General features: G+C 48.9%; 1 pseudogene across 1 annotated transcript in view; it reads left to right on the top strand.

Moving 5' to 3' along the window:
* Positions 1 to 15818: 15818 nt before the first annotated feature.
* LOC147637005 (B3 domain-containing protein Os07g0679700-like) overlaps positions 15819 to 26196 on the top strand; it is a 35288-nt pseudogene continuing 24910 nt past the window's right edge. Inside the window, exon 1 of the transcript XR_015266376.1 lies at positions 15819 to 16488. The product of XR_015266376.1 is annotated as a B3 domain-containing protein Os07g0679700-like (transcript). The remainder of the gene's footprint in view (positions 16489 to 26196) is intronic.

The raw sequence follows: 26196 nt of genomic DNA, 5'->3' as shown, positions 1-26196 counted from the left end.
CCCAAAGAGGGATGTCACAAGAGATCTCTAGCACTATTGGGGTGAAACAGGGCTGCCCTTTATCACCCACTCTCTTTGGCCTTTACATTAACGAGATCTTGAGCTTCATTGATAGATTGGGCAGGCCAGACGCTCCACTTGCATGCATACTCATTCCCCTCCTACTCTACGCAGATGACATTGTGCTCATATCAGATTCAGCTGAGGGGCTTCAGAGTCACCTGGATGCTCCACAGGTTTTCTATACACAGCGAGACCTCACTGTTAACCTTAGTAAAACCAAGGCCATGGTTTTCAACACCTCTTGCGGCTAGAGATCCAGATTGAGCTTCACGTATAGGGGAGCCCCGGTGGAGATTGTCCCATCACATGTGTACCTTGGAGCTACTTTGAGTGCCCCCCACTTTACCATGACCACAACAGCACACACGAGGGACACGGGATATGTAGCTTTGGCCCTACATGAGCGATAGTGTTTCCAGGCGCATTTCTAGAAGCCGAGGATGAAGGGTTGGCTCTTCACAACACCCTCGACACACTAGCCTCGATGTATGGAGCACCTTTCTGGGACCAGATCTATCAAAGTAGGATTGACAACATGTGGAGAGGCCCTAGGTCATGATGCTCTCATAGCAAACCATCGGTCCCACAGGCAATCATTCCAGTAGAGTTTGCTGCAGCCTTGATGGTGGTGGATACACTTTTTCAAATAATCACCTACCTCCACCCCACAGATACCTTGCCATGGAGTCCTCAAGATTGCTTGTAGTTGAGGATGTAGAGCATGGCACGCCCTGGTTCTCAGGACATGGATTGCTCCAGATGGACCACCTCCCCATCTCTGAATATGTGCTATGCTCGCCTTGTCTGCATCCGTAGGCGGTGGGAGCATACCCATAGCTAGCCAATCGCGATCCGCATGGCATGTGACATGTGAATACCCAGGTAGCTTCGCTGCCGGATGAAGCCATTCTATGTGAGCTTGAGGAAATGACCTGTAGCTCCGAAGGTGCAATCCATGTGTTTTTGTATGTGGAGGCTAAGGAGGTTAAACCGATAGTCCGGTTGACGTCCTCATGGGGGTTCGAATGAACGCTGACACAGTCATCAAAACGAGAGAGTGAATCTTAGTTCCTCATTTTTTTGATACATTGAGGTGATGCAAATGTGCTTGGGATTACCAAAAGAAAAAAAAGAGATACCCCAAAATAGAGAAGTTAAAAAAAAAACCAGAGCTCACATAAAGAAAAAAAAATTGCTATCAGTCCCCACCCTGTTTAGTAACTTCATCATCCTCACTAACTAGCCTTTTCCCATTCCTTCTAGAGGAACAATGACCATTGGACATTTATGCAATCAATCCCCACCTCATTTGCTAACTTCATCATTCAGCCTTTCCCATTCCTTCTGGAGGAACAATGACCATTGAACATTCATGCAATCAATCCCCACCCCATTTGCTAACTTCATCATTCACTAACTAGCCTTTCTCATTCCTTCTAGAGGAACAATGACTATTGGACATTCACAATGACCATTGGACATTCATGCAACATCATAAGCATTAACAACACTTCTCAATCCTCTCTACAACAAAATCTTCTACTTGATCACAAGGACGCAATCGAGATTAGGAAGGGGGGATGTTAACCCATTTTGGTGTTAAGAGGAGTTGCCACTATAATTCTACATCAAATAGCAAGGAACTCATACAAAGACCTCTAGAGGAGAGGATTTGTAGATTATGCCACACCAAGGTTGAGACAGAGGAGCACTGCCCGATGTACTATGAGATCCATGGGAGGTATCACTGTTTATTCCGTGAGGGTTTTGGCCCATCATTCAGGATCATGGACATCTCGGACCAATGCTGCCTGGGACTCTTCCTACTGGAGCTTTGTAGACACAAAGATACACTCCTAAGAGAGTGTTGGCCACAACCACCACTCCTCCTTTCTTGCCAGCCAACCATCACAAGTTTCTTCGCGGCCTAGGGAGATGATATCGGCATAGTGGACCTCGTGGGTCCACCACGGGATACCTCAACTCCGCCTAGTCCGTGAGGAGTCACTTCAGAATGGGCTTACGCACTTTGAGGTACCCGGCGTCCCATGCCCACGGGACACCAACCATGATCCTCACATCGGCTGGCAGATCCAAGACATGCTCCACCACCATCACACCACCTTCCTACGTACCATGACATAAGGAGACCTCTCGGCCATACTCAGTAACCCCATGCTCGACATACTTGAGAGAGGGATACCCTTTACTGGAGGATGATGTGTCCCGCATGCTTCATATTCTTATGTACTCCATGATGAGAGTCTCTTGTACTGGTGCTTATACCCCATGTGCTTCCCCATGATGATCATTGTCTCAACCTCTACTTTTAGAGAGCTATGTTATTTGTACTTGTTTTGTTTTTCTTTTCCATGATTAGACATACCATGGATAGCATTGTATCACTTTGGTCTCATCGACCCATTTGGTCTTTAGGAGAAGTTTAATATAACTTTCTTTCTGATGGCTTGTTCGCTTTAGACCGCATAGCCCTCTGGACGAGATCACGAGAGGATTGGCAGGTGTACTACATGCATCCGCCTCATATGCGTTTCCTTGCACTATTATCCCTTCCACCTACCCCCGCAGCATTGCCCCACAGAACAGTTGAGTGTCGTGAGACACGAGCACAGCTATAGCGTGAGATTGCCATTGGGTCTCACACGCATAGATAGGCTAGGATGATCTTTCGGCGCCTTGTGCGGAGGAAGAAACGAGCCTATCTGGCTAAGCTAGAGGAGGAGATCTACCAACTCTTCCTGGGGAAGGACAGCAAGAGACTCTTCTTGGGGAAGGATAGCAAGAGGGCATGGAAGATGTTTCAGGAGAGACAGCCTGGTACTTTGATTACTGCACCTGAGGCATGGCATACTTATGCTAGAGAGCTATATGATGCACTAGGACAGCCCCCCACCCCCCCTCCACTGGGAGCTAGACCGGCTAGCAGCACCTTTTTTACTATGCGGATGGTGCTAGATGCGATAGACAGGTTACAGAATGGAAAGGCACAGGATCATGATGGGCTAGTTGGAGAGCACTTCTCATATGCACGAGACACTTTGGCTCCGCTCATCGTACATGTGTTTAATCATGCCATTTGTGAGGGTTTCCCAACAAGCTGGACAAAGCATATCATTGTACCACTCTTTAAGAGTGGGGACCCCATGGTACCAGGCAACTACAGGACGATCATGATTAGTCATTACTTGGCCAAATTATATGGCTCTATATTGGAGTCGGAGCTGAGCGGATGGGCAGAGAGGCATGATCATCAAGCACATGGACAGGCTGGCTTCAGGAGAGGATTTACTACCTTGGATCACATACTGACACTTCGGGCACTTATTAAAGAGGGCAGGGCACAGAAGAGAAGGATATACTGCTGCCTTGTGGACTTCCGCAAAGCCTTCGATACCGTACCACATGCCGGGCTTATGCACAGATTGCATGACATTGAGGTACCCGAGGATATGCAATGGGGGGTATATGCTTTGTATGAGTCTGTGATGACAGGCAGAGTCCGAGCTCTAGGCAGACTATCTGATAGGGTGACTAGCACGATAGGGGTGAAGCAGGGATGCCCGCTATCGCCCACCCTCTTTGGACTGTACATTGATGCGGTCTCTGATTATGTAGACAGATTGGGAGGCCCAGGGGCATGCCTGCTGGCAGGGGTGTTGATACCCATCTTGTTATATGCTGATGATATTGTTCTAATCTCAGACTCTCCGGAGGGATTACAGAGACACTTGGATGCATTACAGGCTTTCTGTGCGGATAGAGATCTGCCAGTGAACCTTGGGAAAACCAAGGTTATGGTGTTTTAACACCACACATGCATGGGTGACGAGATCAGAGCCTTAGTTCACTTTCCGAGGGAGCCGGTAGAGTACGTCAGGTCATATGTCTACTTGGGAGTTACTTTCATAGGACCGCGTTTCTCCCTGAAGGAGGCAGCAGCAGCTAGATTAGCTGGAGGGCATGCAGCCTTGGGGGCACTTGAGAGGCAGTGTGCACACATACAGTTTCAGGAGCCACACACCAAATTGTGGCTATTTGATACGCTTGTCACACCGACCCTCCTGTACGGAGCTCCAATTTGGGGACCCAGTATACATCACAGATCTCAGAGAGGGAGAGATGAGGGATGGAGGCAAATGGAGAGACCACTGATTATGATGATTGCCCGCATGATTTGGAGCAAATCATCAGTACCACATGAGTTTGTTCGGGCTGAGCTGGGTGCCCCACCAGTAGTAACTGAGGCCCTATTCCAGGCAGTTACCTTTTTACAGCGGCTATGGGAGCTCCCTCAGTAGAGGTACTGCCGATTGGCATTGACCTCATCCATATAGTTGGCAGAGAATGGAGATACTCATTGTTGGTACGCTCAGATGAGATCATGGTTTGACCTACATGGTTTGCGGATAGAGGCACTACCACCCTTTCAGTACAGTCTGGATTGTCCATTTTTGGATCTCACCCGCTCAGAGCAAAACCGCGTGATCAGGATGGATATCATCAAAGTGGACACAGAGAGGACATGGACTAGCTCCCTTGAGCCCTTGGGCACGAAAATGGCTCATTACAAGAGCCATTTTATACACCTCTCACCGGATGATTTTATCACCCGCCCGGCGTACATGGATGTACACCTATCACATGGGATACGTTGTGCCATTGGACAGATCCGGACCTCATCACACCAGCTGCGGATTGAGACAGGGCGATATGTGCATCAGATCGTGGATGACCGCATTTGTCAGCTATGCTACCAGGAGGTAGAGACAGAGGAACACTACATTTGCCGATGTACAGTCTATTATGAGATCCAAGGGAGATATCATTGCCTCTTCCGAGAGGGTTTTGGGCCGTTACGCAGGGTCATGGAGTTTGAGGATGAGAGATGCCTGGGATTGTTTCTACTTGAGCTCAGGAGACACAGAGAGACCCTCTTGGCAGACAGGAGGCCGAGCCATGATGTACCTAGACAGAGGACCCTGACAGATTTCTTCGGCACCAGCACCAGCACCAGCAACCCAGCCCACACACCTCCTGATACCTCCTCCATTGGGCCATCAGGGCACCGATCACGCTCCCAGGGAGTCACCACTGATAGAGCAGTTATCTTATGTCGTGCTCGTCGGCCACGCCCACCAGGATCCTGACCACAGCATCCTCACCATCGCCAGATCAGAGCCATTATTGCTCAGCATTGGAGGCGCCTACGTTGCTTCTACGACCTCTCCATTCTAGACAGCCCCATGGCGGAGATACTTGATCTAAGGAGAGGGCAACACTTCAACTGATCAGCATACATGGATCTACCAGTTTATTGTACTTTGTAGTCTCATTTAGTTGTTCTCTTTGATGAGACACCAACTTCAGATGTACTCTCAGTTCTGGTCTCATAGGCCACTATGGCCTCTTAGAGACGTTAATATATCATATCATTTCATTTCATTTCTCTCCACAGACACTCACCATGGCTATCCTCCATAGTCATGGCTTGATCCTTCATCCCTCTCATTGCACATGCTCCATCTTGGCACCATGGATTCCTACATGGTATCAGAGCCACCATAGCCATCTCCTCTATGCGTTTTTTTACATATGAAGCTATGTGTTTTTCTCATGCTATGCCGCATTTTTTAAATCCATATGAAGCTCTTTGGAAGTGCTATGTACGTAGCACTAACCCTTGGGTTTAGGGACTAATCTAGCAGGGTTAGGGGAGCCCTAGGATTAGGAAAAGTAGGTGGATTCAAGTGGCTAAGGTTCAGATTTAATAAATTCAAGGTTATTGGCTATTTATGACTAGATTGTTATTTATAGTAGTAATAAGCACTATATAAGTGGGTCTTGGGTTATTATTGATTCATTGTGGTTTGGACTTGGACCAAGAGGCTTACTCTTGCCATGGACATGGCGGTGAGTCTTGGGTTATTATTGATTCATTGTGGTTTGGACCTGGACCAAGAGGCTTTACTCTTGCCATGGACATGGTGGATCTTGGGTAGTCTTGCTGAGGGCCCCTGTGCGCAGGCACTGGTGGTATGAGATGCCAGGGCTAACTCGCATGGACTCGTGGGAGTGGAACCTTAGCCCCTGGCTCGAGGTTTGCTAAGGGGAACCTACGGTTGGGTGGTGAGCTTGCCTGCACCCTTCTTTGTTTGTACTAATCTTGTTTATGCTTGTGTATTAGGTGATCCTTGGGAGGAGTCCCTTACAGGAAGCTATGCATTTTTTTCTGTGTCTGTGCGCTGCCCTGTGTAGCTCTCCATTAGGCAACCTGCTGTCCACATAACCCGCAGCCATTTGCCATCGATCTTTCTTTCGGAAATATGAAGAAAATCATCAAATTCAAGCCTCCTACATCTAATTGGAGCTTCTGTAGTGCCATGGAAGGTCCAAGCATATGCATTATGGCATCGTTGCCTTCTGCAACAAAGTTTGCATCGGCGCTTGCATGGAAACATTGCCGAAAGAGACTACTCTTCACCGACGTACGCTCGGGGGGTGGGGGGGGGGGGGGGAGGTTTAACTTCCAAAATTTTCTAATTCCTATTATGTTTTGAGTCATGGGTTCTTTGCCCGGAAAGTCTCCCAAAATCTGAATATTTTGTAGTCATGGGTTCTTTGTCAAGAAGTCTCCCAAAATTTGTATATTTTGTGTTTCTTTTTGTAATGCTCCATCGTTCCCTCCTTACCCTGCTTAGAGCAAGGGGGGGTTGTTTTAATATGCTGATGTGGGTTGTCTTTGTCTCCCGAGGCAAGACTTGACCTCTGAATCCTTTGCATTGAGCCATGCTACATGAGCCTCTGAGCCATGCTCATGATCCTTTTGAGTCAGTAGTAGCAGGGAACATGTCTTGTTTCTTTGCTAGGTATGATGATGGAGTTTGGGACCTGGGTTCCCCAAGATTACCCCTTGGAGGGGTGGTTGGTGTGTGTTTTGAACAATAATTAAAAATGACCTCTCCCATGCAGCACAAACCCCCGCCTTGTTAAATGGGTTCTCTATGGCGATCTTGGAAAGGCAGTTAACCATGCTTTTGTGAAATTTGGGCATGAGCCACTAGTTCTTCCAATTGGCTGAATTTGCAGGTTGCTAAAGAATCCTTCACCTTTCTGCAGGTTTTGGGGCTGTCTTACACTCCTAATGAGGGCAACGTAGAAATCCATCGTACAAGGATGAAGCATGTGCAAAGAGGGATGAAGGATCAAAGCCATGACTATGGTGGATGGAGGATAGCCATGGTGAATGTGTGTGTGTGGAGAGAGAGAGAGAGAGAGAGAGAGAGAGAGAGAGAGAGATGTATTAACATCTTCAAAAGGCTAAAATGATCTATGAGACCAAAATCTTACATCATGTCCATGGAATAAATCATCATGGTACTGAAAGTAAAATTAAAAGAAAATATCTGGTGAAGAAAAAAACAAAGAGTCTCAAGCTCTTCCATCAGCCAAAAATATCTCGCATAGGGTGCTGCAACATGGTACCCAATGTAGCAAGGCTAAGCCGGCACGAGAAAGTCCTGCGATTGTGGGAAATGATGGCTCTGATCCTCCTGAGGTGACATGAGCGTGGGCGGTGCCCACTATGTCGCGGGCGTCAGGCTCTGCGTCGCTTGGTGGCTCTGTCTAATGTCACTCCTCTTGGCATCAGCTTGCAGGTCGCGGGGGGGTGGGGGTGGGGGGTGGGTAGATTTGCTCTCGGGACTCTAGTTTGGAAGACGTCAGTGAGAGCTCTCTGTGCTGGTCCTCGGGCAAGTGCAGCTGATCTGGTCTGCAGTGAGGATTCCCTGTGTCTGCGGAGCTCAAGAAGAAAGAGCCCCAGGCATCTCCAGCGTGGGAAATCCATGATCTTAGAGAGTGGTCCAAATCCCTCTCCGAAGAGGCAGTGGAACCTCCCCTTGATCTCATAGTATATTGGGCATCTGCATATATAATGAGCCTTTGTCTTAGCCTCTGTACGACAAAGCGCGCATGTCTTGTCCTTATGGTGCAGTTGCTCTTGGCCCATATCTGGTTGTCTCCACTCTCAACTGGTGGGATGAGGTGCGGATCTGTCTAATCACACCACACCCCGAATGAGAGATGTGTATCCATGTAGTGCAGGTGTACGATGAAGCCATCCTCCGTCATGCGAAGAAGATGGTCCCTGTAGAAAGCCATCTTCATCCCTATGTCCTTCTTGATCACCCTGTTCAGTTTTGTGCGGCTAAGAGCAAAGGAAGGGGCCTCTATGCTGTACTGAAATGGTGGGATTGCCCCCATTTGCATGCCATGCATACCAAACCAAGTGCTCACCTGCGTATACACTGCGTGTCTCCATCAAGTGCAAGCTGTCTCAAGGACGCTAGGGCAAGCCAGGGGTATCTATCTGGTGGGAGCTCCCATGGAAAAGAGCCTCTGTCTCATGATAGGGGCAGTCCCCATCTCCGCTCGCACAATCTCATGTGGCACTGAAGGCTTACTCCTGATCATGTGCGAGATCATTATCACTAGTGGCCTCTCCATTGGCTTCCACCTGTCATATACCTCTCCTGTAACAGCTAACTCCCTTCTTCGTCTCCTCCTATGGTATAAACTGGGACCCAAATGGGAGCTCCATACAATAACGCAGGTGTGACTAATGTGTCAAACAGCCATAGCTTCGTCCTCGGCTCCTAAAACTGTATTTGTGAGCAATGCCTCTCAAGTGAGCCCAGAGCTGCATACCCTTGCATCAATCTAGACTTGGCTGCCTTCCGCATAGAGAACTGAGGCCCAACAAAAGTGCCCGTGGGATGATGTTAAAAGCCTTGCGGAAATCCACAAAGCAATAGTATATGTAATGGCCATGAGCTCTCCCCTCCTCAATGATACCCCGTAATGTGAAAATGTATGTGGAGTGTCCTCCGATGCCTGCCTTGGTGCTTTGAGTCTTTGCTCCTCGGCCCATCTATTGAGCTCGTGCTCCAAGAGAGAGATGTGATAGCAAGCACAAGAGAAATATGATGCACAACTCAAATGATACTCTTCTAGTTAGAGAGCCACCCAAGTACATGCTTTTATACGCATCAAGCCTTGTCTTCTTACCTAGATTTTGATAAGGACAGTTCACACCCTTAGAGGGTGATCATACCATCTAACTCAAAAATACCCAATACCCCCCTTTGGCGTGATGGAGGTGATGCCTGGCTGTCACATGCACCCTACTCTATTGTGCTAGGTGACACTAGCTCAGCATTCAGTATAATGTGTTACATCATTTGTACAGTAGTGTAGTACTTTTTCAGGAGATCTTTTGTCATATGCTGTGGCCTCATTGTGATCCCCAATCAGGGACATGTCAAGCACGAGCTACGTAGGTCTTTGTGATATGTAGCGGAAGTCTTTGTATTGGAAGATCCTGTCACACAGATGCTCACACCGTCTTCTGTATCCTGAGTTTCGTGAGTTTAGCAATCCATTTCAATACTTCAAACTTAAAGAGATATGAGAGAGAGAGATAGATGAGAACTGTACACCAGATTGGGTCCCGAATTACCCACTGAAGGGCCCCCCTATCTTGATAACGAGATAGTATTTGCTTTATTTCTTTAGAGAGAATGACTGTGGACTGTAGATAAGCCAAACGCAAGATCTCGGAGGATCGGAGATTGGCTGAACTGTACACGGCTGTAGAAACACCTCGATGACCTGATCTCGAGCCTATGCACTCTTCCCAAGGGCATGAGGAAGGGCTGCACACCTGAGGCTGAGAAAAGAAGATGGTGGACTGTTCTACGCTATGTTAGAATGCTGTAAACACTTATGAATGCTGTGTTACCTTCACCAGATGACTGCTGCATGTATGGATGATGCACAGAAGGCTGGATACTGATGTAAACTGCTGATTCAGGGCTGAGAACTGCTGTGGACAGAAACGCAGACCTGTAGGGAAGCTGCTGGACTGAAACGCAGGTGTACTGATGCTGCTGGACAGAAACGCAGGTATGCTGCTGTACGGCTGGATAGAAAACACAGATCTGCTGGCTGAAACCTGGCGTTGAACTGGGGCTGGTCTGTATGCTGAATCAAGGCCTGAAGTGATGCTGAATGGCAGGCTGATTTGATGCTGATGGCAGGCGCCTAGGGCTGACTCAAGCAAGGGGTTCTCAAGGGGTTGGAGAAGCACGCTTATAAGCTCCAAGGGCTGGATTAGTCTAGGGCTGAAGGCAAGGATACTCATGGGGCTGAGGAGGAGAGCTCTTAGCACAATGAAGACTGAATGAGAAACTAAGCCCTATGTAAGCCTATTTATACTAACTGGAGGTTGGTCAAGTTGGCTGGTCATTTAATAAAGTTTATATTTATAAATGACAAATAATGCAAATAATGCTAAATAAATACTATAAAATATGAGAAAAATACCAGATAAATCCTAGTAAATTCCCTAAGGCTTCTGGGATGTTCTAAATGATGCACAGGCATATGAATGCATATTATGCAGGATGCAGAGTGCTTTCTGATGCAAACCCTAAGGCTTCTACTGACTCTACATGCATGAATGATTCTCTCCAAGTGGGTTAAGGGACTAGACTGACTGACTAACCCGCTAAGGCTGAGGAATGACCTACGTAGCTCGTGCCTGACTTATCCTGGATTGAGGATGTACAATGGGGTCACGGCGTACGACAATTATCATCCTATTGGGTTCTAAAACTGTACAACTGTTGCACTTCTGATGATGAGTCATCTTGTCACCATGCACTGAGTGCAAAGTGCATGTGACATTCCCTCCTGATTAGCTTGGCGGCAGGTTCATGGCTTCCAAGTAGTCCGCCAATAACTGGGGGTACTCTTGGAAGAACTCCTCGTCGAGCCATACGGCTTCGTGGGTGCCTCGATCTCGGAATTTCGTATAGAACTGACGAATCCGTCGACCGGAACCATGCTTCCATCGATGAAGAAGGATCCGCTCAGGCTTAATCACTTCTGCCTCGTCTACCACTTCTGGCTACTGTTCATCTGAAACATCAAACACTTTTGGACCAACATATGGTTTTAGCCAAGAAACATGGAAAACATCATGCATTGTCCAACTGGCAGGCAACTTTAATTTCAGTTTTCAAATAATGCCCTCCAGAAATGCGAGGTAAACTTGGAATCTTTGTCTGATGTTATGGTGCTAGGCAAACCACAAATTGGATACCAATGCTTGAGAAACAGACGGGCTACGTCCTCGGCTGTGGCCATATGCTTGCATGGGATGAGCATGCAGAATTTACTAAAGTGATCCACAATGGTAAAACACTGAGTGTTACGGGATCAAGTGGATGCTGGTAGAGGCCCTACAAAGTCCATAGATATGTCGATGAAAGGTCCGTCGGGGATAGGCAAAGGTTGAAGTAAACTTGCCTTCTTTGTATGGGGAACCTTGACTTTTTGACAGATCTTACAGGCTTGTACATGTGCATAGACATCATGCCTCATCTTTGGCCACTAAAAGGACCGTTCTAATTTCTCGAGGGTACTGTTGATACCCCTATGTCCTCCAACTAAGGAGTCGTGGGCATCGTGGAGAAGAGCAGAACGCTTTTCTCGAGTAACACAGAGACGGTTCTTGTAGAACAACCAACCGTTCTGTACTGAATAGTGGCCAGGCTCAGAAGTGAGGGCCAAACTATACTGAGTACCAAACTCAGGGGAGTCGACATATTGGTCTTTCATACTATCCAAGTCCTTCCCCGTGATTTCGAGAATGGTAGCTTCTTGGACTGCCTGAGATGGGGAGCCGCTAAGTGGACTTTGTCTTGTGGGTCTATGATCCTAGCTAATGGAAAATGAGCATTAAACTAATGAACAAATTGATTAACTGATGAATGATCACACTTACCATCATACTTACTGAAGTTTGGTTGACTACGAATGATGGTGGTTGATGCTGCTGCGGGTTGCTGGCTGGTGACACCTATGACTGGGGAGACTGAGGAGAGCTGCTGATACCTCAAGTGTATGGCCTCCTTTTCCCGTTGGTGTTCGAGTAACATACGTTCTCGATCAAGCTCACGTTGGTGTTCCCGAGCGCGGCGAGTTTAGCCTGACGCCGGTCTTCGTCGATCCTGCGTTGGGCTTCTTCATAGTCCCGTCTTTCTTTTTTTTCTCTTTTCCTTCGGGCCTCGTCCTCTCTCCTTTGTTGTTCCATCTGAAAGAAGAGGGAGATCTGCTGGACTGAAACGCAGGTGTACTGATGTTGCTGGACAGAAACGCAGGGGTACTGATGCTGCTGGACAGAAACGCAGGTATGCTGCTGTACGGCTGGACAGAAAACACAGATCTACTGGCTGAAACCTGGCGTTGAACTGGGGCTGGTCTGTATGCTGAATCAAGGCCTGAAGTGATGCTGAATGCAGGCTGATTTGATGCTGATGGCAGGCGCCTAGGGCTGACTGAAACAAGGGGTTCTCAAGGGGCTGGAGAAGCACGCTTATAAGCTCCAAGGGCTGGATTAGTCTAGGGCTGAAGGCAAGGATACTCATGGGGCTGAGGAGGAGAGCTCTTAGCACAATGAAGACTGAATGAGAAACTAAGCCGTATGCAAGCCTATTTATACTAACTGGAGGTTGGTCAAGTTGGCTGGTCATTTAATAAAGTTTATATTTATAAATGACAAATAATGCAAATAATGCTAAATAAATACTATAAAATATGGAAAAAATACCAGATAAATCCTAGTAAATTTCCTAAGGCTTTTGGGATGTTCTAAATGATGCACAGGCATATGAATGCATATTATGCAGGATGCAGAGTGCTTTCTGATGCAAACCCTAAGGCTTCTACTGACTCTACATGCATGAATGATTCTCTTCAAGTGGGTTAAGGGACTTGACTGACTGTCTGACCCGCTAAGGCTGAGGAATGACCTACGTAGCTCGTGCTTGACTTATCCTGGACTGAGGATGTACAATGGGGTCACGACGTACGACAATTATCATCCTATTGGGTTCTAAAACTGTACAACTGTTGCACTTCTGATGATGAGCCATCTTGTCACCATGCACTGAGTGCAGAGTGCATGTGACAGTCTTTCTCAGGCTTAGAGAGTTTGCATGTGTCAATCCTCTTAACCCACTTGGAGAATTCATCATACAGAAGCATGTAACGTCAGTCGTAGATTAGGTATTGCATTAGAAAAGCATTATTAGAAAGCATTTGTGTCACCATTTGGTCCCTTCACCAGTTTTGACCAGTGTTACACACACTAAGCAGAGCCAACGTGTGAACGGGGATTTTTCCACGGAAGAAAGCTGGAGCTTTCACCAACAAAGTTTGGCCTGAAAGATGGCTTCTGTGCAAAAGCAACATGGGATTTTATCATTTAAGGTGACTTATAGGGTCTATAAGTCATTGTGTTCACACATCATTAAAACCGGGGTGGACTTATTATTATTTTGGGCATGTTTATGTGGACAAAAGGAGGCACCTAGAGCAAACTTGGCCAACTAGCTTGGGAAAAGCATAAAACTGGTATTTTGGGCACTTCAGCTACTTTTGGCAGAAAAAGGAAAAGCACCAGGCCAAAAACAGGGCTGGTCGCCTGTATTAATGCAGGAGAAGGGCGGAGTTATGATCACCATCAGCAGGCGTCCCTTCCATCAGTAGTCTATGACTCTGTGTCTCTTTGCGCTGGCCGTACAGCTGCCAGGCTGTGTTTTTGCCCAGTTCTGTTCGTACAACAGCTGCTAGTAGATCTACCCGTACAGCCGACTACAGCCAGCTGTTTTTGTTGTTTTCTCTCTGCTGTCCGTACAGTTGAACAATACAGGCCCACACGTGTGAAATCAGTCAGTGCCTTCTTCGTTTCAGATTTGGCTGTACAACGGGCTGAGGTTGAGGCCTGTTCATGGGCTGTTTTAGGGGACTGTTTGACAGCTCTTTGGAACTGATTTGTCTTGCTGAAGTTTTGTGGAAAATTCCGGTGTATCTCGCACTTGCACCTTGGTTATCTTGTAAAAAGCTTCTAATTCAATAAATAAGTTCCTAGGGGGGGCCGACCGTTCCGGCTCAGTGTGCTGTTTATTGATAATTCTTGTGGTTTCTTGTTGTGTGCTCTCTGTCTAAATACTTGAAGAGTTCTGCCTTTTGTTCCGGGTCTCCGCGACTTGTGACAATTTGCATATGGGCCAGCCCATAAGGTAGCCCTTTCATAAGGGTATGCCTTGGTGTTGATGCTTAGCATCATCCACCTCTCATAGGATCAGTCGGCAGCCTGAATATGGCATATAACAGTCATTTTTCAGCACAAGTAACAGTCGGCCAACATCTAGTGTTGGGCCATCATTTAATGGCAACATTAAATACTAGGCACTGACATTTAATGCTCATTTCTCACAAGTCGCGGGCTGTTGACCTGGCCGACAGCAGCACACTAACACTGACCAGCATAAGCAGCCCGTAGTGTCATTGCATAAAAATACATCATTCCTCAAAGTATTCAGCCAAGTAGTTAGAGAACATGTGTGCTTAAGTTCCCTCAGGGTTCTTGGAGCATACAAACAGCCTCAAGCACTCTGTGCCTCAATCCCACGCAGCATAGAAGATCCTCTCATCTTCAGCCAGCATATGTGCATATCCTCAACAGATTTGGATTTGCATAAGTGGCTTCATAGACTTCTACAGTGCTATTGCTTCAGCATACGGTTCACAGCCTGCGTTCGGTCTTGCGTTTGGCAATCCTCAGTCATCATTCACATCATTGTACAAAGTTCTCCAAAGTAATACAAGCAAATACTCTTGCTTGCAGGGAGGGAAGGGGGGAAAGTGGGGGGCGGGGGACGGTGGACCCAATTTGGTGTCGACTCTCATCTTCTCTCTTAAAGTAAAGCGGATTGCATAAACTCACAGGTTTAAACAAGGCCTTGTTGCGCATTATGACAGTCAACCTATTACCTTCAATAGTCTTTATGCCCCAACACAATTTGTTACATTAAATGTAGTTGGCATTTGTCAACTGTTAGCTAGGCATTGTCTCAAGCGGATTGCATAAACTCAGGTTTAAACAAGGCCTTGTTGCGCATTATGACAGTCAACCTATTACCTTCAATAGTCTTTATGCCCCAACACAATTTGTTACATTAAATGTAGTTGGCATTTGTCAACTGTTAGCTAGGCACTGTCTCTAACCAATGCAAGGTTTGGATCTCTGCCTTCTACAAGAAGTGGTTCCATGTCTTCAATGCATGTATCGGTGCCAAAAAACTCAATGTAGAAATCATGATAGTTCAACAGGGTCATTTAGTTTTTATTGTTTATCTACTGCATCATGGGGTACTTTTTATGCGTGCACGTCACATACTTGCTTCTGTTTGGGGAGATGGTGCTGAAGATGAGAGCATATCACCACCAGGGTTTTCTTTTTCACCTAGGATCTGTCTCACAACAGGTGTTTGTTGTGCTTTGTAGAGTGTCTTTATGCGTTGCGTTCCAATGATCAGCACCCCCCAGCGCCAGGAGGGCATTAAGTATTTGCTCATGGCAAGGCCTTGTTTCCTTTGCTTCACCTTAACCCTAGCTAGGTGGGAGGTAGAAGCTTCAAAGGCACATACAGCAGGACAGGGTGAGTGTGTCATGTTAATTTGGAGATGCCTATGGCAAGATGGTGTGGACGGGAAGATATTTATTTTTGGACAAGGTTGCCAATACTTCAAACGTTTTCGGTGTTTATTATAAATTGTAATACTTAAATTTTCTGATAAGTCAATTATGGGCTGAAAGAAGTTTGTCAAATGGATTGCAGAAGAGAGAAACCTTTGGAGAGTACATCATTCAACTCATGGAAAAATATTGAAGCTGACAGCAAGGGCTTTGGATTGGTACCATACAATCAGGCCATGCATCTGGAGCTACACGATGCAGCAAGATCAAAAGACGAACACACGGCTCTGGATGCTTTCCTTGCACAGGAGGGAAGTCTACAAGAAGGACGCATTGCCATACAGACAGAAAGATGTAGTGACATGCTAATTAGCAGCCAATCATTTTCTCTAACAAATATTACATGTATCGAACCTGATGTGAAAGAAATACCACCCTCTATTAGTGCAGGCCTGATGATGTCGTCCGGGTTATACTGTACCGAAGGTGCTGTTAAAGATTTTGCTGCCTTTACTGGATCGAAATAATCTGCCGGTTTTTCCGGGCCCCTTGGTTCTAGTTTGAATGAGATAAGGACCTCTGGGTTTAATGCTGCAACTTGCCATCGGCAAAGGCCATGGCTCTCTCAAAAGCCCCCAAAATTATGAAGTGAAGAACATGGAGATTCCTAAAGAGACCCTCTTCTCAGGCCCTGATACGAGTTGCACGACCACCTGGCGAGGGCAGAGGCAAAAATCAACTGCTGCCACGCTATTGGCCACGAGTAACTGATCAAGAGCTCAAATTGTTGACAGCTAAAGAGTATCCTACTGATATTTTTTCATTTCTTTCCTTTTCCCTAAGAATTTGTCTTGGTTATTTGCTTCATGAGGTGATACTAGTCATGGCAATTATCTTCTTCCATAGTTTTTGGTGAAAAAATTCTCGTAAATTTTTTCCCTTTTGAGTCGAAAACATATTCAGGCTGCAGTCTCTTGCTTGGTTGTGTGACTTATCTCCAGGTAAGGCTCAAACAGCAGGCAACAGGCCAGACAGCCATGTGGGCAGTCAGTCAGGCCAGGAGAAGACATCCAGGTGTTGGCTGCGAGGATGGACACGGGTGGGTAGGCTGCACAGACATGTGAATGCCCAGGTTTGAATGGGCAGATAGAACCAGGTCCGGGGTCTGCGAGGATGGACATGGGCGGGTAGGCTCGGCAGACATGTGAACGCTCACGTTTGAATGGGCAGATAGAACCAGGTCCCGGTGTCTGGCCAGGCAGTAGGCTGAGCAGCAGCCCTGGAGCCCTATAAGTAGGAGCCTCAGCTCCCTCACTAGTCATTAAGTATTTTGTATCTTCTCCTCTTCAGCAAGCAAGAGCACAGATGATTGGAAGAGCGAGGAGACAGATTTGCAGCCAGCAAGTAGAGGCCTTTTGTTACTTGGGCTGAGATCAGCAGATTGATCACCATTTCTACATAAAACATTTAGTTGTACATATTATTTCCATCAATATAAGTTAGAGTAGGATTACTTGTGAATGACTCTGTGTGCTGCAAGTCTTCCGCTGTGCATCTATCTCTGTCCACATTTTCATTTCACTAGTGCTCCACTTACAGTTGGTATCAGAATCTAGGATAACTACACATTTTTTCTCTTTGAGCATCCATGACTGTTGCCTTTGTGATTAGAGGGTAGAATCAAGGGAACATTGTTAGGGTTTGGGAAGAGTCAGTTTTGGATATCTTGCGGATCCAAGTTTTCAGTTTTCTATCATGGCTTCCGAAGACTAGATGGTGGCCTTGGCATAAGGTAAAAGAGCAGATGGCCAATTTCGCTTAAACGTGGGCGGAGCATAAGGCCTTGTGGCAGGATTGCAGATCCGAGGGGCAGTGGATTCCACTTCCATGGTTGCCTGCTCCTCCCAATGGGAGGATGATGATCTCGAGTAGGAGGTGGAGCAGCTGGCTCCCTCCGAGTGGTGCAATGAGTAGCGATTTGAGAGCTTAGAGCATCTAGAAAGCAGGCAAGGGAGTTGCCATTCGGACGAGCATTGTTGGTGGTCCTCTTTGAGGGATCCCCTTCCAGAGCGTTCCCGTTTTCTATCACCGGTTTGTTGCACCGAGATTATAGGGATGCATGACTAGAAGATGGATGGGATTGTCCCACCCTTTTTGCAGCAAATTCTGATGCATTGTAGCTGCATCTTGTTCATAGTTACAAGAGTTTTGGTTTGAAACGTTTCATCTCAAAAGAAAAAAACCAATACATTTCAAAAAATCAAAATATAATTAGAACAGTTAGAGACCAGTATATACAATGCAACATAATGATTCTTTCCATTGGGTAGGCATTGTGGAAAATTGAAATTAGGGAAAAATCAAAATGGGTATTAGGGAGACCTAGAATTTTTGAAGAATTTGGAGAGATGGGACTTGGCAGATAGGAGATGGAGCTTCAAAGGAAGGAGAAGAGAAGGGAAGGAGAAGAGAAGGAGAAAGAGGAGGGAAGGAGCTCATGGGCTGCAAAGAAGGTGCACAGAAGGTGTTGGGAAATCGGAGCTTCATGTGTGTTGTACACTCTCTTATAGAGAGATAAGTGTATGTGTGTGTCTGCATGTGAATCGCCTCCTAGGGTGGATAAGCATGCATTGAATAAGGTCAAAAGGTTTGGTATTGGGAAAGGCCTTTATATACATGGGCTTGTACTTCATTTTACATCGAGCAATCTAATCTACATTCAGTCATGCGTACACTTGAGCATCATTTTCTCTCTCATTCTGTCTCTTCACGCTGCGCCATGGAGCACCAGCAACCACAAGCCTTTAGTGGTATCAGAGCACCTGCTGTTGTTGCTGTTGACCGTCCCGCTTCCGTTTGCGGCAGTCGCTCGACCAGCGCCATCCATGCGCTGCCACTCCGCCTGCTTGGCGGACCCCATGATAGGGCTGGCTGGGCTGAGCTGAGCACCGCCGCTCAGCTGAAGAAAGGGGGGTTTTGGGGGGGGGGGGGGGGGGGGGGGGGGGCAAACGACCCCGGCTAAGCTGCCCGTTCGACCAGGTGGGGCTGGGCACCACCGCTCAGCCGCAGGGAGGGGGGGGGGGAGGGGGATGTAACACGCGGAAGCTCTGGGAGTCTTCTTTCAGCCCTAAACACTACTGAGAACATGCTGATGCAAAAACGCAGATAGAAGGGAGGGTAGAGAGAAAGATATGGCTGGAAATTCAGTATATTTCTGATGGTACAAAAAGGTACCTACAAATCTACAGCCCTTGGCTACCTCTTGAAAAGGTGAACATCACCAAAACAGTCCTAGTCTAGGGACCCTAAGGACCCACTCTTTATGGGAGTGAATGACTACCAATGAGCATATGCGCCTTTTTATAGGCCTTGGGACACGTGGAGAACTGGCCGACTGCTGGTCGGCCAGCTTTCTGTTAGAAGTCATCTCCTGTCTATATTCATACACCAGGGCCTCTGTTGTGGGTGTGCCTGCCCTGTATAAGGTGTTTTATCATTTTTCCACACTCCCTGTATGTTTCCCTATTTTTTCCCATTTTTTCTAGTGGTGGGAGGGTTGCCAGAAGGTGCCAGGAGCACTCCAGTGCTGGCCGACTGCATGTCTATCAGTCGTGGGCTACTGGACTGCTGGCCGACTGTACTTTTACTCAGTCGTGGGCATACATCTGCTGGCCGACTGCATTTCTGCAGTCGTGGACATTTTCAGCAGTCGTGGGCACTTCAGATGCTGGCCGACTGCCCTCCCAGGGATGTATTTATAGGCCCCTTGCCCCCACCACTTTCTCAGTCAGTTTTCTCGGGATCTTGTGTATAGAGAAGAGTTTACACACCTATCTCTCTGTGTTTCTTGTGCTGTTTATTTTCTGCAGTCTACTTGCTCTTGTCTACCCAAGTTTGGTTATCATTTCCACTGCATATTCTGACATGGTATCAGAGCCATAGGCTCTAGACAGATCTTGGGCGTTTTCTGAGCAAGAGGGGGAGCGTTAGGCTGCTGATTGGTGGACTGTTTTGGGCTGAACGGGAAGAGAAGGTGCAAGAGGAAGGCGGGCAAAGGTGCTGGACAGCCACTTGCAGGTTTTCAGATTTTTTTTTTCCCCACCCACCCACCCTTTCAGGTTACTCTCCGCGATGGCAGATTTACTAGAGATGGCTGAGAAGCACGTGAAGATTCCGACTCTCCCCACGTTCCCAGTGGATTGTCAGTTGGACGGGTCCAATTACGGCATCTGGAAGGTCATGATGGAGTCGGTTCTGGAGTCATATGACCTTGCTGATTTTATTATCATCGGGGTGCCACGGCCGGAAGCTGAGGAAGGGGAGTTATTATCGACGAGGAAGGACCGCGAGGCACAGGCACACATGTGGGATCGTGTCAACGCCAGGGTCCGGTTGTTTATTTTCCTCAATTGCACACCACAAGTGATCAACCATGTGAAGCACATGACGCTGGTGAGAGGCATATGGGAGCACTTGGCTTCTTTGTATAACAGGGTGTCACCCATGAAGCGGATCTCCTTGGAAGTGCAGATGCGGGTTATGAACCCTGCAAAGTCTTCGACGATGCGGGAACACATTAACAAGCTGCAGGCCCTTCAGCAGGAAGTCCTTCAAGCTGGGAAAGAGATATCATCCGAAGATATGGCCATCACTTTGCTTTCCCACTTGCTTGGTCAGTATTCTGCTTTCTATTCCTCGTTGATCACCAGTGGCAGGCTCAGCACCATTACTTGGGAGGAGCTTGTGCCAATGGTCTTGGACCATGAGGAACGTTTCACGAACCCTCCTCACGGCGGAGGTTCGGAGGCCTTAACTGGCCAACGGTCGAAAGGCCGGAATACCAACAAGGGCAAAGGGAAGGCTTCACCAGAGAAGTCTTCTGAGAAGAAGCCTGATCCAGAACGAGAGAAGCTGAAGGCCGAAAGATCTTGTAATGATTGTGGCGAGAAAGGCCACTACTAGAGGAAGTGTCCTAAGCGGACAGGGAAGAGTGCTGATTCCTCAGCCTCAACTGCAAAGACTCTGGCATTTGTGCACTTAGAGATGGTGGACTCCGATGCTTCATCATCTTCGAGCGAGGAGGCAGTTGGCTTCACCGCGAAGGATACCCGGGAATGGATTCTCGACAGTGGTGCTTCCAGGCACATGACTCCATCCCGTGACTTCTTTCTGGATCTGAAACGGCAGTCAGGTCGTATCTTTATTGGCGATAACTCCACTATTCCGATACATAGTGAGGGCCGGATGGAGATTATTCCCGACGGCAAGGGGGGCAAGCATGCTTCCCGTGTTCTTTATGTCCCTGCTCTGGGTTTTCATCTTCTGTCAGTGCATGAGGTATGCAAGACTGGCTTTCGGGTGGAATTTGAGGAGCATTCAGTTGCTCTAAGGGACTGTGAGACAGGCAAAGTTGTTTGGGAAGGCGGTGTGGAGAATGGCATCTACAAGCTCTCTGCACTCTCCTCATTGACAGGCTCTCAAGTCGGAGATTTGTGGCACTTTCGTTTTGGCCACTTAAATGTGGATGCTTTGCGGCGCGCCTTCTGGGACCAGATGGTGGTTGGCTTGCCAGATGTTGGTAATAGGCAAGGACGCTGCAGTTCTTGCATACGTGGTAAGCAGCACAGGGAATCCTTTCCGAAGCAGGCTTCCAGGCGGGCTTCGAAACCATTGGAGCTGATTCACATTGACTTGTGTGGACCACAGCAGATACCATCCTTGGGAGGATCTCTCTACTTCATGCTGCTTGTTGATGATTGTACCAGATTCACGTGGGTCTACTTTCTTTCCCAGAAGGACCAGGCTTTTGCTCGGTTCAAGGATTGGCACGTGATGGTGGAGAAAGAGTCTGGATATCAGGTTAAGACTCTCAGGGCTGACAAAGGAGGTGAATTCTCCTCGACTGTATTTTTCAGGTTTTGTGCAGATCATGGCATCAAAAGGGAATTGGCCATACCGGATCGCCTTCGGAGAATGGAGTTGTTGAACGTAAGAACAGGACTGTGGTGGAGATGGCGAGGACCATGCTGGAGCATCGTGATCTTCCTCGTCCACTTTGGGGTGAGGCTGTGGCAACGGCTGTCCATACCATTAACCGCTCTCCGACGACTTCTGTACTCCATATGACTCCATTTGAGGCATATTTTGGCAGGAAATCCGATGTCTCGCACTTCCGTGTCTTTGGGAGTGATGCGTATGTACATATTTTTTTTTTTTCCGAGAAAAGATCCTTTCATTAGTTATATAAAAACGCCCGTAGGGCTACAAAAGATCTCTCCTACTCATGAGAGAAACAGAGCAGTGAATACAGCAAGGCAGCCCGGGAGACTCTCCCTAGGTGCTGCAAAATACAAGCATCAGTACAAAGGACTGTGGGGCTAAATCATACAATAAGGGGGGGGGGGGGGGGGGGGGGGAAGCCAAACAGGTGGCCTATAATGCCAACGGGGGGATCCCGTGTGTAAGGTATAGAAGGGGCCGCTGCGCCAGGTGGTGTGAAAGGCCTGGCGCCGCAAGATCGCCTCATCTGAGTCGCCTCGGATGCGGTCATACTGTCCTCGCAGGGTGTGGATCAACTCCTGCCAAATCCCCCGTACAGTCTCTGCTGGTGGCTCCAGTCTCCCCTCAAAGGCCGTGAAACACCGGGCCCTCCAGGTGAATCAGATGGTGAGGCTGCTGATGAGGAGCTCCCATCGTAAATCCCTCTCCTGTGTCCAGCTGGCGGACGAGAAATCCGGTGCCGGAACCAGGCGAGGCTGGCCCCTAATGAATCTGATGGCCTGACTGTCCTGCTCCATCTCATAGCCCATAGCAGGCCCTGACGAAGTCGACCAAGCAGCGGCACCCCACGTAAACATACCCTCTGGAGAGAGGGGGGCCAGAATACGCAGCATCCGCAGCCAAATCTGCTGCGCCTGAGGGCAATCCCAAAGGCAATGTCTCTGTGTCTGCATAGGGTGGCCGCATTGGACGCAGGCCGCCGGAAGACCGCTGTAAACAAGCCAGGTGCCAACTGCTGAGCCCCTGTGGGCGACCAGCCACTGGAAAGTCGAGATCCTGCGGGCCTGTTGATAGCCCAGAGTCGAGCCCAGAAATCCTCCAGGAACTCCTGTGAGAGTCCCTGTAGCCGCCAATGCCCCGCTGCAGCTGGAGAGACCATCCTCCTCGCCGTCAAAATATGCCGCCCCAGCCGAACTGTATACTAGAAAAAGGTGATCTCTGTGGCCTCAAGGGATGCTTAAGGATCATGCCACTCGTACTCCCCAGGGTCCCACTGTAGCCGGGCCAAGGGGCGCGCTGCATATGCCCATATGCGCCAATCCGGGAGCACATCTGCAGGGTCGGGGTCAATATGCCACTTCCGAGAAGCAGCGGCCACTACCCGTATCCTCTGAAAGGTGCACTCTGCAACCAAAGGCGACTCCACCTCCACTCTCTGAAGTCTGCCCTCATCCTGAATCTCATAGTAGAGGCATCTGCCATCCTCAGTGCAAGCTCTGACAGCAATCAGGATCTCCAACTGTGTAAAGGCTCCCATCCACCGTGGGGCCACTGGCTCGAAAGGCGTGAACCACTCCTCTGTGAGTGCCTCCTGAATATCATCCCTCATAATCAACCCCCCTCTGAAGTGACTTAGCCTCTCCACCTGGATCTCCTCTGGGAGACTGCAGAAGGCATGCCAGTCTCCAAAGCTACGTGCTGGGCCTGCTGCTAAAGGTCCCCAGGCTAGACGAGGCCGAGAACCTAGCATATGACCCTGCTCTGTGCGAACCGCTGGGCTCCAAATGAGCGGCTGTCTGGCCCGCTCCTCAACACAAGAAGGAGGTCGCTGAGAGAGCCCCGGTCTCAGTAGCTCCCAAGCTCTCAGGATGCTCAAAGCAAATCTATCCTCCCATCCTCTACTGAGGCCTGTCCTCCTCATCTCTATGAAGATCCAGCGAATCTCTGTTGCCCAGGTGCCCCCTGCTGGGGCAGCCCGAGCCTGCACAGCCGCTGCAAGAGAAGCTCTTTCCAAGGCTCAGCGCCTGGAAGCAGCCCCCGAACAATAAGCTTACCCAATAAGGCTCTACTCTGATCGACTGGATCTATAATGCCCAAGCCTCCCTGAGCCAGCGGAAGTGTAATAACTGCCCATGCAACCTTTGCCCGGGCTGGCTGACCGTCCCGCCCAGACCAAAGAAAGTTCCTGATCAACCTCTGTACCTAGCTGATGCAAGAGCTCGAGAAGATCCAGCAAGACGTAATGTACCACATGGTTGCTAACAGCACCTGATTTGCCACCACCACCCTCCCAGCCAAGGATAGTCGAGCTGTACTCCAATACAAAAGCTTCTTCCGAATGCTCAGAAGAAGCGGGGCAATCTGCTGCTCAGGTGACAAATCTAGTCCAATCTGGCATCCCAAATACCGCACTGCTGTGCCAGGAGGAATCCATCTAAAACCGGGGTCCGGGCTCCATGCCGGAGTGGGAGCACTACTGATCCAAAAGGCCACTGTCTTGCGCTAATTGATCAATGCTCCCGAAGCTGCACTAAAAACCTGGAGCGACTGCTCTGCCCGAAGAAGATTGGCCTCTTGGCCATGCAAAAATAAGCCTGTGTCGTCTGCAAACTCAGCATCGAGCAGGTCCTCCCCCCGGACTGGGAGCTGGAGTCCTCTCAAACCAACCTCCTCTGCCGTCAAATACATGCTCATAGCCTCCGCAAAGAAGAGAAAAAGAAAAGGGGCGAGGGGACACCCCTGACGGACTGATCTGGTCAGCTCAAAACTCGGCCCCCGTCCTCCTGCAATCAACACCTGGCTACGAGCTGTGGAATACAGAGCCGCCACCCCTCTGATCCATCTTGGCTCAAAGCCCAGGCGAAGCATAGTGCCCTCTAAGAAACCCCAATCAACTCTATCGTATGCCTTCTCAAAGTCGAGAAGCATCACGACCAAGTCCTCGCCAAGAAATCTGGCTCGGGCCGTCGCCTCCCAGAAAGTAAAGATGTTGTCAAGGATACTGCGCTCCTTGAAGAATCCTGTCTGGGTAGCATGAATCAACTCCCCCAGGAAGGGCTGGATCCTCAAACTCAAGACCTTTGCTAAGACCTTGTAGACAGTATTGAGGATCGTAATAGGCCTCCAATGCCGAATATCATCTGATACTCCCTCCCCCTTGGGGATAAGAAAGATCAAGCCCTCTGAAAAGCTCTGTGGCATCACCCCAGTGTCCAAAACATACTGAAAGCCCCTGCGGAGGCCTGGCTCCAAAAGGTCCCAATAGCGCATAAAAAAGGCCGGCGTCAGTCCGTCCTCCCCTGGGCAACTATGTCGCGGCAGGACCCCAAGGCCTCGGCAAGCTCAAACTCTGAAAGAGGCGCACCAAGAACTGTACGCATACGGTCTGTGACCCTCCTCTGCACATGGGCCCACACAGTCTGTCTGCAAGCATCTCGATCCTCAGTGGCTGGCTCCGCTGAAAGCTAGAATGCAGTGGCAATGGCTCTGATCTCCCCGGGCTCAGTAGCTACCGATCCATCCGGTCTACCAAGCTGACGGACTCCTGCTCAAGCATGGCGGGGTCTAGTGATCTCAAAAAACTCCCCAGTCACTCTATCACCAAGCTGCGTCCACTGAGAGGCGTGACGACGATAGTAAAACTCATGTCTCTGCTCCTCTGCCTCTCTAACCTCCTGGCGTGCCTGGCTCAACTGTGACGCCACCCACTCACATGCAGGCTGCTGCTCCTGAAGGCGCTGTAGCGAAGCAAGGCTGCGTCTCAGCCGATGCACCCGCTCGCGAATCTCTCCCAGCCGTGTCAAAGCTGCAGCGTGCAAAAAAGAGCTAAGCTCGATGAGTCCCTGGGCACACTGGCCTGCTGCATCCTGGTCAGAGCACTGACTATCATGCCAGATCCTCTCAATGTCCTCAGCGAGACTGGGATCTGTAAGTACCCTCTCTGGGATCCTCAACTGCAAGCTGGGCTCCCGTGTCCTCTCCTCCAATGTCAAGATAACTGGCGAATGATCTGAAAATGAGGTGCCAGCGAGAATGCCGACGGAGCCCCCTCGCTCCCCTAACCAGTCGCCCACATAAAAGCGATCAATCCGTAATAGATTAGTCCCTCCCTGCCGGCGATCCGACCGAGAGAAACTAAGACTGTCCTGAGAGCGGGAGAAGGCCCCATGCTGCCAAACCGGTCCCAAGCTGCAAGCTCCGTGCCGTGCACTGTAACATGACTGCCTCCCACCCTATCGGCCGGGTCCTCAAGCATGTTGAAGTCATGGGGGTGTCGTGTCCTCAGGGGCGGGCGCGGGGGCTGCGGATGAGTCCCTCTGAGGCGGGGCGGGAGGAGCCTCCATTAGAGTCTGAAGCTATGGCGAAGGCGAGGCGAGGCGAGGCGAAAGCGGAGATCCTGCAAGAACCGAGCTGCACACAGAGAGGCGGAAGACGAAGGCCGGAGAAAAAGGAAAAAAACCCCCCTGGGGGGCGGAAGTCAGCAAGAAAAAGGGGGGGGGGGGTGAAACG

Source organism: Cibotium barometz, chromosome 7, assembly GCF_041138505.1.
Source record: "Cibotium barometz isolate CiBa-2024 chromosome 7, ASM4113850v1, whole genome shotgun sequence".
Classification (NCBI taxonomy): domain Eukaryota; kingdom Viridiplantae; phylum Streptophyta; class Polypodiopsida; order Cyatheales; family Cibotiaceae; genus Cibotium; species Cibotium barometz.
Note: the sequence above shows the minus strand (reverse complement) of the source record. Positions and strands in the feature narration are given on the sequence as shown.